The 13100-nt window shown below is 37.3% G+C and overlaps 1 long non-coding RNA gene across 1 annotated transcript; it reads left to right on the top strand.

Moving 5' to 3' along the window:
- Positions 2750–5174, top strand: LOC110393076. The gene is made up of 3 exons (XR_002434772.1): positions 2750–2789; positions 3668–3732; positions 4531–5174. It is a non-coding gene; the product is annotated as an uncharacterized LOC110393076 (long non-coding RNA).

Below are 13100 nucleotides of genomic sequence, written 5' to 3'. Positions count from 1 at the left end.
ATGAATTATGCATGATTATTACAGTCCTACTTTCCAGGCCCAGGAGATGCTGAGAGAAATTAAATAATCATCTAACCTATTGTCTGATTACCTGGAGTGTTACTATTACATGTAAGTACTCATGGATTGGGGTGAGGGGAGCCCTATATCTTCCTAAACATGCACAAACTAAGAAATTAAACAGAATTCCAATACTCTTAATTACTCTAGGCATGTGAGCACTGAAGTGGAAACCATACTTCAGGAATAATCAAATGGACCAGTGGTTAGGACACAAAGCTGAAATTTTAGAGACTTGGCTGCTGCCTCCCCTTGTGCCGTTTATCATCTACTTGCTCCATGACACTGCATGAATGATGGACTTTGCTGTCTCAGTTTTCTCATTGTTGCAACGTGGCTAGTGAAAATTTCTCACTTTTCAGCTGTGTTACGGAACTTCAAAATAGTAAAATGCACTGCATAAGAGCCTCAGTGCGAATGCAGAGCATGATCTTAAGATGATTTGGTTTTATTACTGTGTACTTACATCATTACACTTTTATCACTACTCTCTGATTACTCTGTCAGTGCTTCTGAGAACAAATGAAGACGCTAACAATCTGTTGCACTGTTACAAGATGACAGTGCTTGTTGCTTCATCCTAAAGAGCATTTTACTCTTACTTGGCTCTGCAATACCTAGTGGGGACAGACACCAGAAGCCCACTAGGCTGGAGCTTTCAGAGTGGCATCCAGGAGGAGCACACAAAACCAGACAGCTGTTGTGAAAGTATCTGCTGTCACAGTTGGCGCTGCTTCTGCTGTTGCTATTCCCAGTCAGTGGCCCCCAAGGTCTGAATGACACTGATCAGGGTTTGCCTAAGCCAGGAAGATGCAGCCAATTTTTGTGATGAGAAAATTGAAGTGCTAGTACAGAAGATTAGTGCTCCCCTGGTGCTTACTGTAGGATGATGGGGCCTTCGTGAAGCAATGCTTGGTACATCAACAGAGCATCACTAAAAGCAGCAGCTTCAGACTGCAAATAAAAACAATATTTTGGCATCCAGGCTGAGAGGCAACAGAATACTTTCAATAACTAATTAGATTACAGTTTAAATGCATGCAATTAAATGTGCAGTGTTATTAATCTAGCATCAGGAAATATAAGCTAAGGTGACCAGATGTTCCACTTCGACAGATTAAACTCTTTTCTCCTCCCTAATAAAATGTCCTGCTGTCTTGGTGATTTTGCTGGCTGAAATGCGATGTGCTCCAATTACTGTTTATATAAGAGCAGAGCCCATGATCTACAGATCTGTCCCAAAAGAGCTGTCTGTCCATTAGGATAAAGAGTCACATTATTTCTTATTCTAGCTTTGCTGTCTCCCTTTTTCACTCCAAACATCTAATTATTCCACAGAATGTGGAACAGCTTCAATAGGAAAAGTTAAATTACTACTTATCTTTTTTTTCCCACAGAGCATAGCTTATTCTGTCAATTAGGGAACTTCCTTGAAAAGCAGGAAATGGGGATTAAATCCATTCCAGGAAATGCAAGCTGTGACTTCTAGCACCTCACACTCTTGGTGGAGTATTGTAATCACTGAATTATTAAATAGAGGAGGAGAGCTACTTTTACTGTATGCTGTTCCAGATATATTTTTGAAGGAAAAAATAGCATCTTACTTTTATAAGGAGAGACCTAGCTGTCTAATTTTCCAAGAGCATTTGGGATGTTTGCTGTACAAGCAGAAAGAATTTCTTCTCTGCAGTCCTGGTGCTTTAGTTAGAGGAGGGATAGGATTTTTTTCTTTCAGGACACAACCATGTCTGAAGTGTTTCCTGTGGTTTTTTTTTGTTTGTTTGTTTTTTTTAACCTCTCTGTTCAGTGTTTGGAATCTGTAATCCCTCCTCTGAAGCCACTAATTCCTTTTCGACATTCTGACAGACGCTCTGCATTTTGATGGAAACTCTTGAGTATGATAGGGTGCCCAAATTCCTCAAAGCTTGCTGGCATGATGATGAAGCCTTCCGTAAGCTTAATTTTGAGGGAGAGATATAAGGCAGCTACATTAAGAATACAGTTTTCTTCAGCCAAGGTTTGGTGTGGACCTTGACCCGGACCTTTGTGTCTGTACAAGCTCTTTTAGGAAGCCTGTATCTCACTGGGGATGTAGTCTCAATTATCCCAACAGTTTTCTTTTTTCTGCCAGCTGCTTCCATGTACAGATATTTCTCAGTCCCTGAAATGTAGGATTGTACATCAAAATGTGGAAATATACTACAGGGTAGAAGTATTGCAGTCAAGGTTTCAAAAGTATCCTCAAGATCGTGAGAGTCAGGATCTATCTGTACCTGCAGTGTGCATCTGTGATTTTTTTTGGCACTGTAGTATGTGTTTCATTGTGTGAGGCACGTGCTGTTGTAGCTAGGTTTATTTAGCATGTAAAGACTTTGTGGATATCTTCGTGTCTTCCCTTCCCTCCGTTCCACCTCTGTTGGTGGCAAACTGATTTCTTATAAGGTTATTCAATCTGTCAAATTCTATTTGATAAATAAATACCTAAATACCTAAATACCTATTTGATTCCTAAGTACCTAAATACCTTTATTTGATATTGTTAGAAATACCTTTATTTGATATTGTTAGAAATACCTTTATTTGATATTGTTAGATGCAGAAATAAAAGAAATCGGATAGACAAAGATAAGGAGGTGTCAACGGTTTACGGGCGTTAGGCCCGATTCCGTGACAAAGGGGACGGGGGACCCACGGGCCCACACCCCGGGAAAAGGGGAAAGGGGAAAAGGGTAAGGAGATGGCCCTGAGAGCAAAGAACAGTGGCAACAATCTGAGGAGAAACAAACTAATTTACTAAATAAGATATCGGAATGCAAAACAACACGCTATATTACAATATAATTACAATTTAAGCTGATAAATCCAATACAGAGAGAGAGAATGTCCCAAAATCAAGGTAGGCCTTACTCTACTACCGACGATAAGACGGCTGGAGAGCGAGGTGCTGCCAAGACGAGAGACGGTGGAAAAAGGGAAGAGGTCTCATGATCTGCAAGTTTTTATACTGCGGGCTTTTATNACGATAAGACGGCTGGAGAGCGAGGTGCTGCCAAGACGAGAGACGGGCGGAAAAAGGGACGAGGTCTCGTGATCTGCAAGTTTTTATACTGCGAGCTTTTCTCTTTTCCCTCCGGCTGGAAAATGATAACAGATGAGAAAAGTGCCGTGGGGAATGTAGTAGTCCTTCTCTTCTGAGAACCAGGTACATCCACTACATGATGTTATGATGTGGAGTACCAATAACCGAAAATCATAAAACCATGACAGGAGGTAGTATGAAAAAAGCACTGGGCTAAATACTGTCATCCTCTAAGTTCTGGTGATATCACATAGTGCATTTCACCTTACCAAGGAGTATACTGCTTTCACCAAGTAAACAATTAAAAATCATTCCAGTAAGGGTTTTCTGTTGCAGAAAAAGTAAGACCTGCATGTTTGTCACACTGAGTTTAGAGTATTCCAGTGTTTTTAAGAACAATATAGTATAATCAATTAAAAAATTACAAATGAAAAAATACCAGTGGAGAAAACAGATTCTTTATCAGTAGAGAATATCAAGCCCCATTTTCAACAGGCATTAACTACTACTTTTATCTTTTAATTGCAGTCACAGCAGTAAAGTGGGTTGTTTTGTGAATCACCTCTAGGATGACACTCAACCAGAGGTCTAAGGTACGTATAACACTTCCAAAAGGCACAAAGCACAAGTGTGGTCTCAGCTTCCAACACTGTGTGCTGGTGGGGATGTGACCATCCTGTGAATGCTTGTTGTGATGTAACTCTTTTTTTGTTGAGGAACTGAAAAGACTGTCCCATGGTAAAGATACATTCAAGATGAAAAATAAATTAACACCCTGCACTTGCTGTTTCTGCAAATGTATTTCAGACTCTACAAAAGCTCAATCACTATCAGTAGGGGGGAAAAAAAAGAAAGAAAGAAAAATCCATGAAGTAGTGCCTGAAGATAACATTTTATTTGTTTCTTCTTACTCCACACCCCTCCAGTTTGATATCACTCTAATGGAGGGCAGAGGCTTTCCATCATGCCACCTGCTCACATGATACATGTGCTATGTAGCCCCGTTAGCCTTTTCCATCAATAAGAATGTTAGCAGTCTGTCATTTTCCATTTCAGGTAAGGAGCACAGCAATTTGTCACCTTATTATGTCTTTATTATACCCTTTGCATTTTATTTTCTTTGTTAACAGTAAAGTCCTTGACCCAGATAAGCAGAGAGGATCGATCCTGGGCCTCCCATTTCATAACATTTTAAAAAACATGACCCATAGGCTCTCTTCAGTTAACTGCATGTCCTTGGTGGCATATGCACATTTTCATATGTTTTGCTTGAAATTATCGGCAAAAGAGGCTAAGTATTTTTCATTCTAAAACAAATATAAAGAAAAGCAAGAAATGCAAGATTTTTATTGTCAAATATTTTTTTCTTATTTTTCCTCTATTGAATGCAGTTTTCACAGAGGGTGCAGTACCAGCAGAGCGAACAGTGAGGCTAATCAAGAGTGCAACCAACCTCACTTCACACACTGAGAGAGCATTGCAGAATTACGCACCCAGGGCTATTTGATCAGCGTACAAGAGTTCAGGTCAAGTCTCTATTTTGTTCCCTGAAATGCCACTGGTCTACTTTTATTAAAGCAGAGGTCCCTCAGAAATGAAATTTCTTGTCAGAATAGGTGCCAGAAGGTAATCTGTACTAAGGCTTAATTGAAAGCTTCTTTGTCCTGGAAAAACAGACTTTAATGAAAGCAGAATTTGGAAGCATGACATTAGTGTAGACTTTCTTCTGATGAGCCTTATCAGAGATCATAACCACCAACGATAACACTACTTCTAGAAGTTTGTAAAAGGCACGTTTATTACATTCATTTTTTTTCGAAAATATTGCATATGACACAGTGCTGCATGCAGTTCTGTCTTTGTTTTTTTTTTATGGAAACATCATGTTCAGGGAGCATCAGTGAGCCTCAGAAGGTTTGCCTTTCTGTAGTAATTTTCAGATAGGTACCATTTTCCTTTTTTTCAGGCGAAGCACTTCATCTATCCAAGTTATGTAGTGGTTTTGCTTTAACATGATATTATTGCTTTAGCACTATGAACTGACCAGTTTTGTGTTTTTTAGATGTTTGAGTATCTTTTTTTTCCTTACTGTAGAAAACAAGGCAATCACATCTGCAAAACAGAGATTAGACTCATGAATCATATTAGTATATACATTTTTTTCAGAGTGCTGGTACTGCTTCAGAAACTCCTCCCTTGCAGCATACTCCCTGAAGGAACTATTAACAAGTCTGCAGGCAGCAGACAACCTTGAAGCACTTCCTCTACTGTTTGGAAGTAATTTATGATAACTTCTCCTTTCACCCTGCACTTTCCAAAATTATACATTTTTGTTCCTGTGTTATGGAGACAAGAAGTACTTGTTCTACACAAATGGTCTTCCAGAAGGACATTTTCATTGACAAGTATTTACGTAAGCCTTGAAGTCCTTATTGATCAAGACTGTCACCCTCATCAAATAAGCAGAGTGATAACACTGTAACCATTGAAATAGTCATGTGTTCTGGATCATGTCAAGCAAATCTATTTGGTAGTGATTATCTAGAACTGGCATTTAGCTTGATCTACTGCTGCCTTATTATTAATTGGGGTAGTTTTGTTCGTTTAATTATTTTTCTAATACAATATACCAGTAATTACCTGAAGAGAACTACTTTTACTCAGCATTAGAACTTACTTTGTTCTTTTATGATTTTTATTTTATTGATACTTTATATTTTTGCTGTATAATTAGAAGATAACATGGCAATAGTTTATGCTTTAGGAAAATACAGTCTTTTTTTATACTATATTAACGGTGTTACAACAGCTATTATTTTCAGATAGTTTACTATGTAAGTGCAAAAATATGTGGGTGTCATTGCAGAAAGCTAGTACAAAATCAGATTGTACATAAATTGCTTGAAACAGAATTAATCACAATCATAAAGAACAGAAGAGCTAAAGTTAGAAGTGAAACAAGGTATAGACAATGTATCAGTATTCTTTAAGTAAAATGAATTAAATGTTAATTTGATATTCTAAAGGAAAAGAATCCTTAAGCTAAACTTCCATATTTAGGGGTAAGTTACAATAGTTTCTACATGTGGATTGGATATTAAAGAGGAATAAAAGTGATGGCTTCACACTCACTGGAGATAAATTATTTGGGCTGGTTCATAATTTTGCTGCTTACCCGGAAGAATTAAATTTTCTTACGTATTGATTGAATGGTTGATTGATTTTCTAAGTAAACAACCAGTCTTCTTATATGTCATAAAAGCTGAATTTTAACTGTGCTTTGATAATATTCTGTAAAGTTGGTATGGATAAATGACAGTTTATGCTCAATAGAGTTGTGCTATTATTACCCTGTATTATTTCCCAGACCTTGTTCCCATCCACTTGTGTCATGGTTTTCTTCTGGGAGTGTTGTTCTTGTGCAAACATTTAGAAGGCATGAGTGAATTTAAATCAGTTGTTTAGTTTGCATTTAATCCAGTTAGTCTATATGTTAACACCACTGAACTCATAGCAGTCTCAAATCCAGTATTGGGTGTATTTGCAGTGGGAACTAGTGGCTGAACTTATTAACAGAGTGGTTTCACCTTCATTAGTAAACTCAAATGAAAGCAAGTTTCAGGGATACCTACAGAAGTCAATGTGGTGCCGGCACTCTGCATGGTGGAGACAGAGTCAGTGCTAACAGAGTTATGAGATACTCCTGTCTCACTCCATTCTGACGTCTTTCACAAGTAGTTGTGCTGTAGAACTCCCCTTCAAAAGATACTGAAGACTTAACTGAAAGTTTTCATTGATTCAAAGGGAGACTAGAGGAGCTACAGAACAGAAATCCAATCAGAGCTGTATAATAATAAAGATAGCTTGTGAACCCCCCTAGAAAAGGTTGGAGCATGGGAGCAACCTAGGATTAAATATTGCATAAACTCATTGTGTTCTTGTATTCTTGCTTAAGTATGCTTTCAGGGCCACAACCTAGAAAGTGTGGAACAAGGATCTCATTTGGTCCCCTTCAATAGAGCTGCTCCAAGGTTCCTGTGTTCTTATACCAAGAATTGCCATTTCCTCAGTAAAGCACAAGAGAAGTTCATGACACAACCTGTATTCTTATATCTTCTGGAACTGGAAACCAGAGAAGATAGTCAGCTTAGTTCTGTGTCTTATATCTGTACAGTTCTGAATACTTTGTGATTAAATCGCTGTTAGATTGAGATTCATACTCCCATGAGTTGAAGTCTACATCAGAAGGACAGATAGCTCATGTGTTGCTTTAAAACTGTTATATGATTCCAACTTTTTCAGAAATTGGAAGCTTTAAAGTATCATTAAAGTGGAGAATAAAAGTGACAGAAAATATGGATGTTATTACTTGTTTTGATTTCTTCACCACTAGAACTTAGCTGCTTATCCTGTCCACTTGGTATGTATGGTATCTCCCAAGTAAAAACTGTACATTCTTTTTCTGTTTAAGGAGGAAGGATTGCACAGTACTTTCTGAAAAGACAAAGTGTAATGTTAAGTGCAGAGTATCATTATCAAAGGAAAGTGGATTAGATACTTAATAACATAGACAGATGCTTTTGGTGATGATCCAGGCCGTGTCAATTCACAGGAGTAAATCACTTTGTATACTTTACTAATTTGGAATGAATGGCAGCTAGAAATGTCTAGTAGATATTTGGAGCTGAAGGTTTAGCCGCATATTATTGTAAAGGCATGTTCCCCAAGATTTCCAATGATATATGATGCATGGCTTTGATTCTGTTTTAATATACCTGTTTCTTTAATGAGACTATCTGCATTAATTTGCTATATGAAAGGAAGAAATATACTATAAGTGGTTTCAATGTGCTAATACTTAATCCAGCTAAACTGCCCTTAGCCTTGGTCTGTATTAAATTTGTGAGGTTTTTTGCTCAGTGATGCCAAGAAATTCTTGGATGTAAAACTGGCAACCTCTCATGCAGAAAAAGGTGAAAGAGTACTTATCATTGGATGATGCTATAAAAACCATACTTTTGTTGCCAGGTCCCTAATTAAATTACCTTTTATTGCCTTTTTTATTATTATTTATTTCTGTTCTTTAAAGCTTTAGCTCGCCTCATAAGCAAGATTTAAGATCTAAACGTAGCTGTCCTTCAACTGTTCTACAGGTAAACACTCCCTACCATCACCATCCTTTTAAAGGTTTGAAAAATAAAATGGTACTTAAATGGAATACAGAATTGCCATTAAATAAAATGCAATGGCATCAAAGAATAGGATTTTAAATCCTCACAAAATTTGGATACAAAGACTCCAGTGTTGTTTATGTGCATGTGTCCAAGTTACACACGAGGGTCATAAACGTACCTTGCAGTCTTTTGAGCATTCATATACATCAATGCTTTAATCACTTTAATTTCCTAGATGTTTACTCTTGGAGTATGGAGTACCCCTCTCTGGTGCTTGATCTAAAATCTCAGCATCTGACACAGCAGCCTGCCTGCTGACTTCTTGTTACACATCTCTCCCAGCTATGTTTTTGGTGTGGGCCCAATCTGTTTTATGTCCACACTTCATTTTATACATTTTTTTTTCACAAATTCAGATCAACAGAGAACATAGCTGCCATCATTGCTGTCATTTAAAAATATGGGGTGGTATCACTCAGAACTTTCAACACATCAACAACTGCTAAGCTATTACAGCAGTTTTCCAGTGAGCAGAAGACTTGCAATCAAAAGCCTTTCTCATCTTAAAAACCTGCTCTTCACCTCCAGCTTACTTTGCTGGTAAACTAGCTTCCATGGTGAAAGAAGTTGAATGTTATGAAGTCCATTGAAAGTGTAACTGCTTTTAAATTGTATTGAAGCAAAGGGAAACTCCTGAAATAAGCTTAATATGTTTTCTGATGTCTTGACAGAGAGGTTCACTTTTTTTTCATTTAGTTCAGCAGTACCCTACACATCACAAGGGCTCCACCATGACTGACACTTTAATAACATGAAGGTGGATCCTATTGTAGGCCATCCAATGGGGGATTTCAGTATTTGTTTGAATCTGAACAAATCACTGCCTGCCATTTAAGAGAGGGCAACTCAGACAGTGTTTTCAACATTGTGTGATGTCAAGACAGGAGGGAACTTAGAAATATACTGAACTCCTAGAAGGAAAATCATGTGGGGAACAATGAATTAGTACAAAAGCAACCATGGGATATGTTTTGGCTACTGAGGTGGACTAGACACTGGCTAAACAAAGTGGATTCAAGTATAGGAGGCAGAAGCCTATAAAGTGCAAATATGCTCAATTACAAGACTATTAAGTTTTCTGTGTTATTTATTTATTTATAAAAGCTAGTGGACAGATTTAGGGATAGATTAAGACGTTTGCTAAAATATTCCCATATTGCCTTAATTACTGAGCTATGCTAATGTTTAGGAGTCATTAAACAGTAAGACTGCTGGAGTAAAAATTGGTACAGTCAACAGTAATGCCTTAATTTAATTTGAAAAATATTACCTATTTTCCATCATTAGCGCCCATGGTTGCAAGCACTTTTGCAGTGGAAGTACTGCCTGTGGACTAATAAATACTTTTGGGGATATTCAGAATCATTTCAGAGGGTTGAACGTTATTGTAAAGAGGTAAAATGACTCTAAAACTTCAAGCCATTTCATCTTTTGATATAAAATGTACGCACTCTCACTAAGAATGACTCTGTACAATAAAACAGTGTAATGCAGAAAAGAATAACCAAACGCTGTGACACATGGCTTATTAGCTTTAAAACATAAATTAATCTGTTGTAAAATTAGGAACATATTATGGGACATATGAGGGATTCAAAAGCCCAGAAGTTCCAAGTACAAATTTTATTTGTACTTGGTATCATTCATGCTGGTGTGTTCCCAACCTCACTAAATCAGAGGAAATGAGTTTTATGAACAATCCACCAGATGGGAAAATGTTCATATACCACAAAATGTTGATCAGATTTATTTGAAAAGCAAGCTGTAACCATATGCATGTGAGAGGAAGCAAAATGAATTTTCAGATATGCAGTGACTGCTGTCAAGTTTGCAGCTGTATGAATTTAATGTTATATTGCTGTTTCTACAGTAGGCTTCCTTGATTTCACTTACCTGTTTGCCAGCTAGTATGATTAATATTGATTCAGTTTTACAAGCAATTAAATGGGAAAACATAAACAATCTTGCTACTGGCTTTTCACCAAACGGTACTACATATCTGAATTTTTGACGTCTGAGACATGGTAATGTAACATCCAGAACCGTAGTACATGAACAGAGCATATAGATATCATGGCATCTTTACAACTCTGGAATTTCTCATTTACAAATCTCGGATGATAATAATTTGCATTTATCCTACTGCACTGACTCTAGTTTATCTACCAGAGTTAGAAGAGAGTACATAAATAGTTATAGCTGCTTGATAATGCATTTAATTTTCTTTTTTTAATCTTCCCAAATGCTTTAGTTGTTGAGTCACTGAAAACAGGACTGAAGAGGATTTGGTTGTGGGGTTTACACTTTTGGAAACCAATTATGTTTAAGTGATTCCTTTTATTTTTGTCCCATACCAAGTCATCTGATTAATCAAATTAATTTTTAATTTGGTAACTTCTAATTTATAAATCTTTTGGAGCAGCTGTTCATTTTAAGTCAGGTGATTGAATTGTCCTTTTCATAATGGATTTTTAAATGGCAGAGGTTCAGGCCATTAAAAAAATAGAGTGATTTAAAGATATGTCAAATTGAGACCAAAATTGTCAGCCATTAAGGAAAACTGGATATCAGTGAACATTTTGCTCAAATAGAGAGAGTCATTTGAGTGTTCTCACAGTTTTATCTACTCTCTTTGACTGAGAGAAGAAAGACTGTACTAGGTCCAGTGAATATAGAATAAAAAATCATCTTCCTGAACTATAAGGAGTTCTGGAGTTGTGCATTTTATTATATCCCCATTATGTTGCTTCTATTTGAGTGACAGCATTTGCCAAAGTGATGCTTATTTTTTCACTTTCAGTGAGCAGGAGGTTTATTGCATTTTGTAGAAATTTTCTGCTTTCCCAAATCACTGTTACATTGCTGCACTGGATGGCTTTTTTAAATACAGGCAAGTTGTACCTGGTGACTTGTCAAAAGCACATTCCTTGTAGGAAGTGCTTTCTACACTGGGTCTACATCAGGTAAATGCTGATTTTGAGGTGAAATTTCAGTGCTGAACTCACACAGGATCTTGACACCTTCAGGAGCAACCTCAGTCTTCAGGTAAGGGCATGTTGTAGGTCTCAGGTGAGACCTGATGAGGATTGCCTGACTGCCCACTCACCCTTAAGAACTGACTCTACAGCACAATCAAACTCCGTTGTAAACCTAAGAAAGGTTCAAGGCGATTAACTTCTTTGCAAGGTCCCAGCGTGTTTCATATGTGTGCTGCTGACAATCACAGAGTACTTGAGGTTCTTGGGAAGGCGCTGTTTTATTTGGTGACAGTTTCTCACCAACTAAGAAGCACTGCTGCATGGCTCTGCTGAGACAATGTTAAGACAGTAACCTTCTTACATGCACATATCACAAGAAATATTTGTGTTATATTTCATTTGCATTTCCCTGGGTGCAATAACTTATATTTCACGTTCTTCAAATCAGAAATACCTTATTTACCCTGTCATGACTGTTTCTTATAATTTTATCGCAAGTATTAGCAATTTTTGCCTTTTTCTGAATGTCACAACTCCTAAATATAATATTGCTAAGAGGGAATATTTGTTTAGAATTGACCTTAAATTCGAATATGTTGATTAGAGAAAGAGTGAAAGGTCTAGCTTGAACTTTCAAAATCTGAAAGGAAAATTTCCTTTCCCGTTCCCTGTTTGTGTTATCTTTTGTTTAAAAAATGTTTCAAAGATCTTGGAAATACCATCCCTGTTGTTTTTAAAATATATATATATATATATGCATATATTTACCTTCAAAGGCATAAATAAGGATACGTTTATCCTTGGAGTTAATTGAATGTTTCAGTCCAATGAGATACACTTATTTATCCTGCAAAATAACTGCATTGTTAGCATTCAACTCTGAATGTAATACAGAATGGGAGAGAAAATTTGTTTAAAATTAAAGTGGGCAGGAAGAATTTAAGTGGATTTCTGTTTTGTCTATAGCCCTCCACCCCTCCTGCCCCAATTTGGACCGAGTTTCCAGACTGACTAGTAACTACTTAGCTTCTAGCATCACTAAGATTTTCTTTATGGCTACTGAGGTTTTTGTAAAGTATCAGCCTCTGATTGTGGCATTGTTATCTCCTATGCATTTTTTTTTTCAGTTAGGCTCAACATTAGACATTTGGGGTATAGCACAGAAAGCCAATCTGTTACAGGAGGTATACAGCAGAAGGTGGGATGAACATGAGAATTCGTCACTCTGGATTATGCTCTGACTACTTTTTCTGTCACATTTCTATAGAGAAGAGGGGCATGCATTCTGGGGGTAGAAATGAATAGAGTCTGTGACATGGACTTATTAGTATTAGTGTATGTGAAACTGTGATGAGATTTTATGGAAAGACACAGACATACAATGCTCTGGTCATATTGCCAGAAGCCACAGATACTGAGGCACTTATTTTTTTACTTTTCCCTGTAAGGTCAAGCCCCCTGAGATTGCTCTTCCATCTGGTTCTACGTCTGCCTCCTTCCCTGGATCTGCACTGCATTTGCTCCTGGCAACACTAACATGAGAAAAAAACACTTAAGTCATCAAAGCCCCAATCTTGCCTTCTGATATACATAAAGAAGCAGAGATTACTGGCAGCACCAGCTTCTATTTTACAAAGAGGAAAGTAGGCTGACAACAAATCTCATTCATGTCTGCCCGTAAAGGTTTGGATATTCTTTGCCTTATTAAGTAATCACCATTCCAAGCTCTGAAATCCTGAGCTGGAAGAC

The sequence above is a fragment of the Numida meleagris genome, chromosome 2, assembly GCF_002078875.1.
Source record: "Numida meleagris isolate 19003 breed g44 Domestic line chromosome 2, NumMel1.0, whole genome shotgun sequence".
NCBI classification, from domain to species: Eukaryota; Metazoa; Chordata; class Aves; order Galliformes; family Numididae; genus Numida; species Numida meleagris.
The sequence above is the reverse complement of the archived record's forward strand: the minus strand, read 5'-3'. Positions and strand labels throughout refer to the sequence as shown.